The sequence below is a fragment of the Bactrocera neohumeralis genome, chromosome 2, assembly GCF_024586455.1.
Source record: "Bactrocera neohumeralis isolate Rockhampton chromosome 2, APGP_CSIRO_Bneo_wtdbg2-racon-allhic-juicebox.fasta_v2, whole genome shotgun sequence".
NCBI classification, from domain to species: Eukaryota; Metazoa; Arthropoda; class Insecta; order Diptera; family Tephritidae; genus Bactrocera; species Bactrocera neohumeralis.
In genome coordinates, this window is record NC_065919.1 from 32877867 (window position 1) to 32891586 (window position 13720).

Genomic DNA, 13720 nt, shown 5'->3' on the forward strand with positions numbered 1-13720 from the left:
ACTTTATTACCTCTGAGTGCTCTGGTAAGGCACATGTGGCACAAACAGGAGTGTTGGTACACCTGTTTCTTGTATGACCGATAACGTAACATATTTTGCATTGCATGGGTTTAGGAATATATCCTCCAGGAGGCGGACTTTCGCCCATAACTGCGAGCGAGAGATCGCTATAAGACACTTATAAAGTTGACGTTTGAAAAAAGAACAATTTCTTTTCAAAATTATAGATTTTCAATTTAATATTTTCATAAAATTATGAATTTCTCAAAAAATTTTTATAAGCTTGAGAATAAAATAATGCTATCGTTTTCAATGCTTGCTTATTTTTTCATTTGAGACAATATTTTGAAACTAACGCTAGAGACTGTGTAGTTAATAGTAACTAGTCACAAATTGAGACTTCTCTTAAAAATGTCTCAAATAGTGACTAGAGGCTGTTTACAGAATCGCGCTATTAGTCTCACTGGCACGGGAACATTTTGTACAGTGCCTGTGGGTTCAAATTTTTCCACTTGAAGCTCAATTGTTGATCTGACAGGACGATTATGACGACCATACATTGGACGTAGCGCTCTTAAAGTTGAGGCCACTGACTCCGAATTACGGTTGTAAATTTAAGAATTTCGACTCATTGTTGGATCGTATATTTTTCTATGACGAAATGGCAAACCTTACTGAAGAAAAATGTCAAAAGTGCGGAAAAAATGTGGCGTCGTTTGCTGTCCCTATAGGTGTACATCTAGTAGCTTCCCTATTGAAAAACCCATTATTAATATTATAAAAAACTATATAAAATATTTCCTTGCGTATATCTTTTACTAATTTCAATTATACTTCGCATGTGAAGGTGAATATAAAGTAACATTTATTTTATCATATTTTTTTTTTAATTTTCAATTTTTTAATTATGTCTAACTCTTATAAAATATGTTTCTATAAAAAATTACTAATTTTAACAGAAAATCTTATTGATTACATATTTTTTTTATTTAGAGAAAACACACCAAAGAGTACAGAAATTATTCGGAGCACAAAAATCAATCTGACAAATCAAAAAAGGAAGTTTCAATTGACAGAAGCCGTTGGTGAAGTGTGTTTTAACCATGATTCAATTATATGTATATGCTTGTATCGATAGCTCATAAACAACGATTTGTGAAAAGTGAATGGATCCGTATTTCCCAAATCAGCTGCTTTGATTTTGCGTTTATGATTCAAAAGTAAATTTTTCAAATATTTCAACAATTTAAAATATCTTTTTTGAGTAATAACTGAATACGAATAAATTGTAACTGATACCATGTTCAGACCGACGATCACACGATTTCGGCTGTTGAGTAGTTTATCCTACTAATCTTATAAATTTATCAAGATTTCGCCATACAAAAATGACACTTCAAAACCATTTCATCGAAGTGATTTGAAACTGATCCACTCTAAATCTCTCGGTGCGACTCTGATTTTGCGTCATCTACTTGTCAGCATTAGAAATCTATTACATTATCACAGCTAATGTAGACACTACAAAGCGAAAAAAATATAAACAAACAAATTTTTTTAGAGCAATGCATCTAATTTCACCTGAAAATCGACTTCCCAAAATGAAAAAATGCGTCCGTTATTTCCATTATATGGAAAATATTTAAAAGAAGACGGCTTCTACATATTACAAAATACTATATGACAATGTTTTTTTAAGAGATATTAACCGATGTGAATTCTTGAATGGCTAAAACAGCTGTTTTATCATCTGTATTTGTACTTTTTGGGTTATACGAGTAATAAGCAGATGCGTTACGATGAAATAAACTTTCGTTTGTAGGATTTTATATTGCATTAAAGTAAGCCTTATTTAAATGAATTTTTCGTTCAAGTTTTTTTCTCTATTATTAATTTTGCTTTTAAATTTTATTGAGTTATTTGTTTTGAAAATTGTTATATTTTTATTACTATAACTAACGTCATCATCATTCTATTTTATTGTCCTAGGTCGTTTTTATTCATACATTATATTAGTTTTACTTTCCTTTCTTTTATCCACAATTTCATTTAAAGTGTTTGTTATAGTTCGAAGTATGCCTTCCAACATACTTAAATGATTTTCAGTATTTCAGTGATTTTTTTAATGAAAAGAATTATAATTACTTTAAATGTGATTTATGTAATCTTACACTTTGCCTGGTGGATGAACTAATTAAACATAAACGATTTAAACTTCAATCAAAATAAAACGATAAATAATCAATATCACACGTCACAAACTAAAATGTCTAAGCATCGTCGTTATACCGTAATTTTTGTGATAAATCACTTACACTAGCATCTTTAATTGTATCCAATATATTGTGGAGCACACACTACTGCTTTAACTAAAATAAAAACCACTTTATACTTCTTCTTCTTAATTGGCGTAGACACCGCTTACGCGATTATAGCCGAGTTAACAACAGCGCGCCAGTCGTTTCTCCTTTTCGCTACGTGGCGCCAATTGGATATTCCAAGCGTAGCCAGGTCCTTCTCCACTTGGTCCTTCCAACGGAATGGAGGTCTTCCTCTTCCTCTGCTTCCCCCGGCGGGTACAGCGTCGAATACTTTCAGAGCTGGAGTGTTTTCGTCCATTCGGACAACATGACCTAGCCAGCGTAGCCGCTGTCTTTTAATTCGCTGAACTATGTCAATGTCGTCGTATATCTCGTACAGCTCATCGTTCCATCGAATGCGATATTCGCCGTGGCTAACGCGCAAAGGACCATAAATCTTTCGCAGAACTTTTCTCTCGAAAACTCGCAACGTGGACTCATCAGTTGTTGACATCGTCCAAGCCTCTGCACCATATAGCAGGACGGGAATTATGAGCGACTTATAGAGTTTAGCTTTTGTTCGTCGAGAGAGGACTTTACTTTTCAATTGCCTACTCAGTCCGAAGTAGCACCTGTTGGCAAGAGCAATCCTGCGTTGGATTTCCAGGCTGACATTGTTGGTGGTGTTAATACTGGTTCCTAAATAGACGAAATTATCTACAACTTCAAAGTTATGACTGTCAACAGTGACGTGAATGCCAAGTCGCGAGTGCGACGACTGTTTGTTTGATGACAGGAGATATTTCGTCTTGCCCTCGTTCACTGCCAGACCCATTTTCTGTGCTTCCTTGTCCAACCTGGAGAAAGCAGAACTAACGGCGCGGGTGTTGAGGCCGATGATATCAATATCATCTGCATACGCCAGCAGCTGTACACTCTTATAAAAGATGGTACCTTCTCTATTAAGTTCTGCAGCTCGAACTATTTTCTCCAGAAGCAGGTTGAAAAAGTCACACGATAGGGAATCGCCTTGTCTGAAACCTCGTTTGGTATCGAACGGCTCGGAGAGGTCCTTCCCGATTCTGACGGAGCTCTTCGTGTTGCTCAACGTCAGTTTACACAGCCGTATTAGTTTTGCGGGGATACCAAATTCAGACATCGCGGCATAGAGGCAGTTCCTTTTCGTGCTGTCGAAAGCAGCTTTGAAATCGACGAAGAGGTGGTGTGTGTCGATTCTCCTTTCACGGGTCTTTTCCAAGATTTGGCGCATGGTGAATATCTGGTCGGTTGTTGATTTTCCAGGTCTGAAGCCACACTGATAAGGTCCAATCAGTTTGTTGACGGTGGGCTTTAATCTTTCACACAATACGCTCGATAGAACCTTATATGCGATGTTGAGGAGGCTAATCCCACGGTAGTTGGCGCAGATTGTGGGGTCTCCTTTTTTATGGATTGGGCATAGCACACTTAAATTCCAATCGTTGGGCATGCTTTCGTCCGACCATATTTTACAAAGAAGCTGATGCATGCTCCTTATCAGTTCTTCGCCGCCGTGTTTGAATAGCTCGGCCGGTAATCCATCGGCCCCCGCCGCTTTGTTGTTCTTCAGGCGGGTAATTGCTATTCGAACTTCTTCATGGTCGGGCAATGGGACGTCTGCTCCATCGTCATCGATTGGGGAATCGGGTTCGCCTTCTCCTGGCGTTGTGCATTCTCTGCCATTCAGCAGGCTGGAGAAGTGTTCCCTCCATAATTTAAGTATGCTCTGGGCATCGGTCACTAGATCACCTTTGGGGGTTCTACAAGAGTATGCTCCGGTCTTGAAACCTTCTGTAAGCCGCCGCATTTTTTCGTAGAATTTTCGAGCATTACCCCTGTCGGCCAGCTTATCAAGCTCTTCATACTCACGCATTTCGGCCTCTTTCTTTTTCTGTCTGCAGATGCGTCTCGCTTCCTCTTCAATTCTCGGTATCTATCCCATCCCGCACGTGTAGTGGTCGATCGTAACGTTGCGAGGTAGGCAGCCTGCTTTCTCTCCGCTGCGGCGCGGCACTCCTCGTCGTACCAGTTGTTCTTTTGCACTTTCCGAAAACCAAGGGTTTCGGATGCAGCTGTACGTAAGGAGTTTGAAATACCGTCCCACAGTTCCCTTATACCGAGTTGTTGATGAGTGCTCTCAGAGAGCAGGAGTGCAAGCCGAGTAGAAAAACGTTTGGCAGTCTGTTGTGATTGCAGCTTTTCGACGTCGAACCTTCCTTGTGTTTGTTGGCGTGCGTTTTTTGCTGCACAGAGGCGGGTGCGAATCTTGGCTGCAACAAGATAGTGGTCCGAGTCGATGTTAGGACCTCGGAGCGCACGCACATCTAAAACACTGGAGACGTGTCTTCCGTCTATCACAACATGATCGATCTGGTTGGTAGTTTTTCGATCCGGAGACAGCCAGGTAGCTTGATGAATTTTTTGTGCTGGAATCTAGTACTACAGATAACCATATTTCGGGCCCCGGCGAAGTCGATCAGCCTCAACCCATTTGGGGATGTTTCCTCGTGGAGGCTGAATTTACCGACCGTAGTGCCAAAGATACCTTCTTTGGCCACCCTGGCGTTAAAGTCGCCAAGCACGATTTTGACATCGTGGCGGGGGCATCTCTCATAAGTGCGTTCCAAGCACTCATAAAAGGCATCTTTGGTCACATCGTCCTTCTCATCCGTCGGAGCGTGGGCGCAGATCAGCGATATGTTGAAGAACCTCGCTTTGATGCGGATTGTGGCTAGACGTTCATTCACCGGAGTGAATGATAGTACTCGGCGACGGAGTCTCTCTCCCACCACGAATCCCACACCAAACTTGCGCTCCTTTATATGGCCACTGTAGTAAATGTCACAAGGACCTACTCGTCTCTGTCCTTGTCCCGTCCATCGCATTTCTTGGACGGCGGTGATGTCAGCCTTTATTTTCACGAGGACATCAACCAGCTGGGCAGCGGCACCTTCCCAATTAAGGGACCGGACATTCCAGGTGCATGCCCTGATATCGTTATCCTTATTTCGTTTGCCATGGTCGTCATCAAAAGAGGGGTTTCTCATCCGAGGCTGTTTGTCGCTTTTCATTGGGATAGGCTTTTTACGTGGCGGGTCCCAAACCCAGCGCACAACCCTATGCAGGGGATGTTTCGCCTTCTCACTTTAGCTCACCTTCGAACGGATGTTCTTAGGTTACCCAGAGGATACTTGGTCAAAGACCGGAAGTCGTGAGCTGCTTGAGTCATATGTAAAAGAATCGTTTCTGGCCACTCCCAAGTGAATGGCGATCAGAGAACTTTCCTCACTTGCGTGAACTTCTACACATGACCCCATCCTCCACTTTATACACTTTGGTTTTTTTTAACCATTTTATTTATAAAATAAATTTATACTTTATTAAATTTTTGCCGGAGCTGGCGATCGAGGTTCCGTGAATCGAGGGTGAATAGCGAGATTAGCCGAAAGTCAATGTGCGCAGTGTGTCGAACGAATTGCTTAGAACCAATTGTTCGCTTTTCCTTTTGCCCATCCTTTTTGTAGAGTGAGTTGATTGATGTAGCAGTGTGGTGAGTTGTGTTGAGTATGGTGTCATGAGATGGTGAATTGAGCTGTGTTGTATTAGGGTGCCCCAGTTTTCCCGTGTAGAGCGTGTGGATGCTTAACTCCTTTAAACATCCTGGGCCCCCTGCGAATATTTTGCCTAGTATTCCACGAATATGTTGTTGTCTGTATTTTGGCGTACTGCTGGTGGAGTAGCCGAGACGCAGGAATACATTCTGACAGCAGAAGTATTTGATGATGGAGTTGTAATATACTCACATTCATCCGGTGTGCAGAGAACGGATTTTGATTTAAACATGACACATGTATTTTGTGTGCAAACAAGTGTATGCGTTGTTTGCTTTTATTCATTTCATTAGCGGTTATTTAAAATTTCTTATTTCACCGGTATGTTATACCGGTTGTTTATTATTTGCCTTTTCCATGTTATCAGCTTATAAAGGATAGTAACTCCACTCTTGCGAGAGAGTGGCCGTGAATGGAGAACGGCTCGCCTCGTAAAATAGAGAATTCTTCATAATTAATTTGAAGCTTTGTACAGCTGATCCCCATAACCCACCCATATGAGGAGCGCTTGCATAGATTCGATAAGAGCGACCTTTAGTTTTTGTAAGTGTAGATGCGTCACTGTATTGCATTGAGAATATGGTGACCCCTTAACTTTCTTTTTGAATTTTTGCTCATAATTTGAAAATTTAGCTATGAATCAATATTGAACGAAATGTCTCGATTTTTGACTTCCTAGTATGTACAATTCAAGATATAAGCGATTTTATTTACATTTTGCCAATATTGAAATAGTAATTAGGTTGTGTTCGTGCTATCGTTTTGTGTGCGCGTATAGATGTTGCGCAATATTCAGAAACCGTATTGGCTTGGTATGTGGGGAATAGTTTACACATCGCTGTATTTATACCTGCGAAAATTTTAGTTCGGTTTCATTTGTTCGTCCCATAAATCTTGCGTCAGTAATCATAAGTGGCGAAGGCCACCCTGGGGGGTCGAAAAGTGACATATATTTGAATTTTTATTATTGTCAGATTGAATTCTGACTTTGTTTTTTCTGTCAATATGTGGGATGTTCGACAATTGGTTCTAAGCAATTCGTGCGACACAGTCAGTTCGATCATCAACTTTGGCATACACACTCCGCCGCGTCGACACCTCACGCTTTTCTCCTCCAATTACTAAATTCAACCACGATCCGAGTCTACTCGATCGCCAGCAGTGACAAATTCCAGAAATTGAAGTATCGCCGCCTCGCCCGTCGATATCATATTCAATGAGATTTATATAAGAAAATCAATAAATTTAGATTTAAATAACATTGGCAGCAATGAAATAACTAGACTCAAAAGACAACATATTCTAGACCTCCCATTCAGGAATTAATAACATATATTACTACGATATTAAATATTAGTATTAAGTTTGTTAATATAAGCACTAGAAATAAGAACATTTGATATGAATATTGTATATTACGAGTATTATTGATATCACTGGATATGTGATACAATTTTTGTGCTTTTGATAGTTCTTGATGGTTGATGTAAACGGCTGTAAACATGTCCCGGAAGGACGGTCATTCTTCATAACCTTCATAGAATGTTTCTGTGTCACACGCGGACAACTGAATCGTCAGAATCTACAATGACGACATGAGCCGCTTGGAGGCGCGTCCAAAAATTTGTAAGATTTTGGTTTTTTATTTCTAACAACGATTCAGAGTTTTCATGAATCGGTGAAGATGCAAATCTAGTGCAGTATCTTAAAAAACTGTCACTTTCTGAAATAAATTTAGCAACCTGTTTTGAGCGTGTAGCTCCTGCAGGTGTATTTTGATTAGGGTCGGTATTAACCATTTTTGCGAAATAATATTATTTATTTATTTTATTTTAGCTTTAAGTTTGAAAATATCCGCACTTTTACTTTATTACCTTCTTTTACGTCCTTATGTTAGTATTTAGGTACACCCTAATACTTGGACTTGTATGTATGTATGTATGTGCTTATGAAAGTACTTATGTTTTGAGCAATTGAGAGCTCGCTGAAAAGATCAATGCGCTATTTGTACGCAATCCTGCTTGTTTTTGTTTGTAAAAAACAAGAGGTATTGCCGGATAATTGCCAATGTGGACTTATAATATGTGTGTGTACAACTGTGTTAAGAAATATTTTGTATAGTTCTTACAAATTACGTAAATTTTGTTAATTTTTTTGTTTGATATATGTATGTATATGTAAATGCTATTTTATTTTTCGAAAAAGAGAGGGAGATTGAAAACGGAATTTGAAAAGTTATTTTCTCTTATGTATACGTACATATGTATGTAAGCAAATATGCACTTGTACATATGTAGTTTATATTAGAACCGCCGTCTAATATGCGTTATAGACATATGTATATATATATGTGAATATATAAATATATATTTTGCGTTTGGCAATTATACATATATATTGATGTATAGTATGTTATTTGTATTATGAAAAGGTATATGTTTGTATGTATGTAAGTATAGTTATATTTATTTTGTTAGTGTTTTTGTCTTTTACTTTATTTAGGACTTGCTATTTTTCCTTTGCTTACTTATTCTATACAATCCCGATTACTGCTTTATTAAGCAGAAAGGGTTTGCCGGAAATTTTTCGCAATTAATTGCTTGGATATTAGTTGCTTTTGGTGTTTTGGAAACACAAAGATAAGCTCTTAGGCTTTTTACATATTTAACATATTTTTTCGCGCCCGAATATTTGTTTTTGTTTTCTTATAAGGTGCTTTAGGTTTTCGCGCCCGTTTATTTGTTTCGCGACCGACTGTCTGTGTTTGTTTTTTGTTTTGCCTGTTGAAACTGTTTGATATATTTTGGTTTTGTAAGTTTAGGTTTTTGTCACCGCAGCTTTCGTTTTTTCTTCGTTCCACTGCACTTTTTTTATTTTTGTCTTATTCGTTGTATATAAGTATCAAACCTTTTTTTTTCTCCCGCAGTTTTCACAAAATATATATGTAGGTGTATAGGTATGTTTTTTTTGTTTTTGTTTGGGACACTGCACTTATGTTTTTTAAGCTTTTTTTCTTTGTTTTATATTTTTTTGTTCGCCACTGCACTTCTACCGCACTGCACTGGATATTGTTTTGTTTTATTTTTTGTGGTTCGTTTTGTGGCTGTTAATTTAAGGTGCCTGTCTTTTTTGATGCCAAATTTAGCATTTAATTTCTGTGATAAATCACTTACACTAGCATCTTTAATTGTATCCAATATAGTATTGTGGAGCATACACTACTGCTTTAACTAAAATAAAAACCACTTTATACACTTTGGTTTTTTTAACAATTTTATTTATAAAATAAATTTATACTTTATAAAGTTTTTACAAATATAATGATTTGCCGCAGCTGGCGATCGAGGTTCCGTGAATCGAGGGTGAATAGCGAGATGTTGACGCGGCGCAGTGTATCGAATTTCTTGTAGCGTTTTGTTAATTTTTGATATTTTTGAGATCGTAGGTCATTGTATAGGAAATATCTATAAGTTTAATCATGCCAACGGTTGGGGCACTTCTTTTTGACATCTTCGAAGACAGTACATAACTACGCAGTTTTTCAACACTTTTGAAAAAAAAATCTTAAAATATAACTGAAAATATGTATAACTTATTACGTTCAAAAAAGTTCGAAACATTCAATAGAGTACTTTCTTTAACGAAAATCGTTTAATTTTTCATGCGTTACACTGGTAAATCCCCTTAATACAAAACTTCTAAATTGGTAAAGATTAAAAATAAAAACAAATAATTAATTTGTTCTAGGAATAAGTAAAACACGTACACATATTTATTTTCCTCCCAAACGCTAGCTAGCGGTGTTTACCACCAGCACTGCAGTGATCATAATAGCGCAAACAGCCAAAAACGGGGACCCGTGGCCCGTGTCAGCTGATACGACCTATCTATGGGCGCGCAATGTCTCTCTTTGAGGTAGGATGCCGTGAGAATTCACGGCATTTGGATTTTTGCCGTAGAAACGTGTCAGCTGATTGCTCTCTCACAACGCATGGTTGCCAATATCGATATACTGTAGTAATTATCAACTTTTATAATTCAATCTCTTCAATATGTTTGAAATTTTCTTAAAATAACTCAAAATCAGAGTCAAATGCTATTATTTATAAATATATAAACTACTTTATAATAGTTTGTTTTCAGTTTTGATATTTTATATTATAAAAAATTGTAATTGAAAACATAGATGTGCACAAAACTATATATGCGTATTGAGCAATGGCAACATTGTTCAAATGAAAACAAACAAAGATGGCTGATTTCTGCGTTTTTATCACGGGCTCAACTTTTAACACATTTTGCTCGCTAAGGAAGGCAAAGGAAGGAACGGAGTAGCGTTTTTGGCTGTTTCTGCTATAACAGATTGCACAAACGCTTTGAAACATTTGCAGCTGTTCACCAACACTCTTACATTTTCTGGAATTTTCAATTGAATGGGAGAATACGTAAGTAAGATAGAGAAAAACTATCGACATTCTAAATATATTGTAATATTAACTTGCTAGAATAGGAAAGACGAATACCCAACTTTTCAAGAAGAAGAAAAAACGAAAAGCGCAGTTTATTTTGGATTTTAAAGAGGTAGTTTAGTTAATTGATAATTTCATATTTTATAATTAATTTCTGTTATATATACATACATATATGTATATACTTTATTTATTTTATACTAGAGGACCCGTCCACGCTTCACTGTGGCTGATACATAGTTAATACTACAACTAACATCTATGTATATGTTTTTTATTAGTTGGATTATAACTATTATTTAATGAGATATAGCATTTTTGTGAAGCAACTTGTGTTAGTTTACAAAAAAATGGATCATAAAGCATTTCGTGTCTTAATAAAGTAGTGTTTTTTTGGGGAAAATACTGTTGCATTGGGGCTCAGGGAAACCCACCGTTGAAAAGATATTTTCTAAGCTGGAAACAGGCGAAATGAGCAGAGTAGGTGCCTCGCAAGTTCATAATCCAACAAAAACAACGACAAAAAACTGATTCTGAGAAGTGTTTAAGTTCTCTCTAAGCGGAATAAAGCCGAAATTTTTCGTCAGTGATAGAAATATAGCTCCATCATTTCCCACTGGAGTCCAATCGACTCATTCTAGTGGACTGTATTTGATGAACCGGTTCTCAGGCGTGGAAAAACGACATCAGCCTTTTGGGATGAACGTGGTATAATACATACTCAACGACTGAATACTGAGCCAGTTATAATCTATTTCACTGCGTATTTGGTTGCAGTTCTTTCCTTCTATTCCAAATATTTAGCAATTGTATTATTTTTGAGAAAACTCTGTTTAAAATTGTACGCATATATTCAAATGATTCCTACAAACATGAATTTTGAACAAATGCTTATGATTTAAAATATAATTTTTGTATTTATGTGTTGTATTAAACTTTAAAATAAATCGCTCTAAGCTATTTCCCCACCAATTTTCAGCCAAATCGGTTCAGCCGTTCTTGAGTTATAAATGGTGTAACTAACACGACTTTCTTTTATATACATATGTATGTATATAAGTAGATATAGAAAACGGAAAAGCTGAAGAGGAGAATAAGGTAAGCATTGTGATTTGTATGTTATCTATACGATTAAAACTTTAAATATTATAGAAAAGCATTTGGAGCATTTTTATAATTCAAATATCATATTGCAAATTACAAAAAACTAAGGTGAGTAAGTCATAAATTATTAACTTTTCTTTAAAGAAATGCAATTAAATAGTGTATATTTAATTTAAAAAGTTGTGTTTTAGATTGTTCATCATACATACATTTACCTATAGATGATAAGTTTCTTTTATTCCACTCATTCATCAACTTTTTTATGATCTCTCATAGAATGAATTTCGATGATCTTGTGGAAGAAATGGATTCCGAAGTGAAATACTCACAACCGTTGAGCCCCCATAGATTTTGTATTGAACATCTGATGATCTTCATTTTGCATTTTTTAATAATATGTTTTTTACAGATAAAGTGTTTAAAAAATATTTTATAATATCGTTTGCGCTCTTTCAGGAGAACCTTCAAAAATTGTGGTACCGTCATCATGGTCTGTCGGTCACGCAGGTATAATGTATTAATATATATGTAAATATTTTAGTATTTGCTTTAAAATAATAAAAAAAATATATTAATGTATGTATTTCAGATATAATCCAGAAGCTGGATGCCGTTGAGACCCGTCTCACTGCCATTGAAAAGGCCCCAAAAGATAAAGCCAGTAATGCAGTTTTGCATTTACAAAATGAAACAGAATCTAATTTTTATATTTTAATTTTCTACATGCCAGAAAAGCCGAGATGCAGGCACAAAGTAAATTATTGCGCATCACCGGTGACTTGGAGGACGAGCATTATATGGAGCTCGCTTCGAAACTGTCCAAGTCATCGGAAGAGCACGTGCGCTTCGTGGAAGACAAACACGGATGCTATCTATGATAACTATTTCGCTTTTAAATATAGTGCGATTGTATTATAATTTACTGTCATTTATTTCTTTATAACAGATGCGGCTAAAATTGAAGGCAAAGGGCACAAAAGGTATTGATGGCGTACTGCGTGGTATGTTTTCAGACGATATAATGTACCATTAAAATTTAGAGGTGCGGAGAGAGAAGGAATCTTTACTAAAGCTACAGTGCGTAAGGTTAGTTTTTGGTAGGTTTTTTTTTACTGATATATATTTAAATGTCTTAACTTAAAACGATTTCCTTTAGATATATTTCCTGACAATGACAAAATCTGTGGAGAGCTCCGGAGATTTGTGGCCTTAAACCATAATCGTTTTAGGCAAAAACAAAAAAAAACATAAGATTAAGGCTAAATTAGTATACATTTTCTTATTATTACTACTATGTATACATAAGTATTTATATGTATGTATATTAGTTCTAAATTTTATATATTAGTTGTAAGTTGTACATATTAGCTTTAAGTTATATGTATATACGTATATTAGTTCTAAGTTGTAGATATTAGTTTCAAGTTGTAGATTCTAGTTTTATAGCCCTGACAGACAAGCAAAATTAATGCGCCTTGCACATTGAAATTTTAAGGTGACAGACTTGTGCATTCATATCAGCTATCTGATAGTGAAATTTGTTCATTTATTATGAAATAAAAGTGTGCGAAAAAGTTAAGAATATTGGAAAAATAGATAGCAAACTGTGCGTTGTTTATTTTCTGCCATCTAAAAATATTAAAATTTGTTTTTTTAATATACTTGCACAAAATTTAATTAGCAATATAAAAACTGTTTACCTCTGAAGCTGTAAACACAAACAAGGCGGCAGATTACAAGCGCCATCTGTCAAACAATAGCAGAAACTAGCCATTTTTGGGCAGTGTTGTCTACTCAAATTTGGTAAATTCAGCTAAGTGCACGGAATTCTTGTGCATTACAAACTTGCATTAACATGGGTCAAATGCGCAAGTAAATGTAAATTAAGCCCGCTATTGCATATTAGCGCTGTCGTCTGTCAGGGCTTTTACTTTTTTATACAAATGTGAATTTTCAGAATTATAATTACTATACTGAAGTAAATTTAATCTTGTATTATATTTGCTTTTAATAACAAGTTGACATTTTCTGCCGAATGTAATAATAAAAGGCAAATTAGTAGTTTAAGTAAATATGGTTTTAAATTTAAACAAAGAAAACTAATATGAAAAATACTGCAATCTATTTAAAATAATCGAATTTGCTAGAAGTAACAAATGGGTAACAAATCGAGGTAATAGATATGCTTGTTACTGCT

At 36.1% G+C, this 13720-nt stretch overlaps 1 long non-coding RNA gene across 1 annotated transcript; it reads left to right on the plus strand.

Moving 5' to 3' along the window:
- The first annotated feature begins 11649 nt into the window (after positions 1-11649).
- Positions 11650-12774, plus strand: LOC126764472 (uncharacterized). The gene is made up of 4 exons (XR_007668001.1): positions 11650-12030; positions 12113-12184; positions 12254-12620; positions 12680-12774. It is a non-coding gene; the product is annotated as an uncharacterized LOC126764472 (long non-coding RNA).
- Positions 12775-13720: the final 946 nt, after the last annotated feature.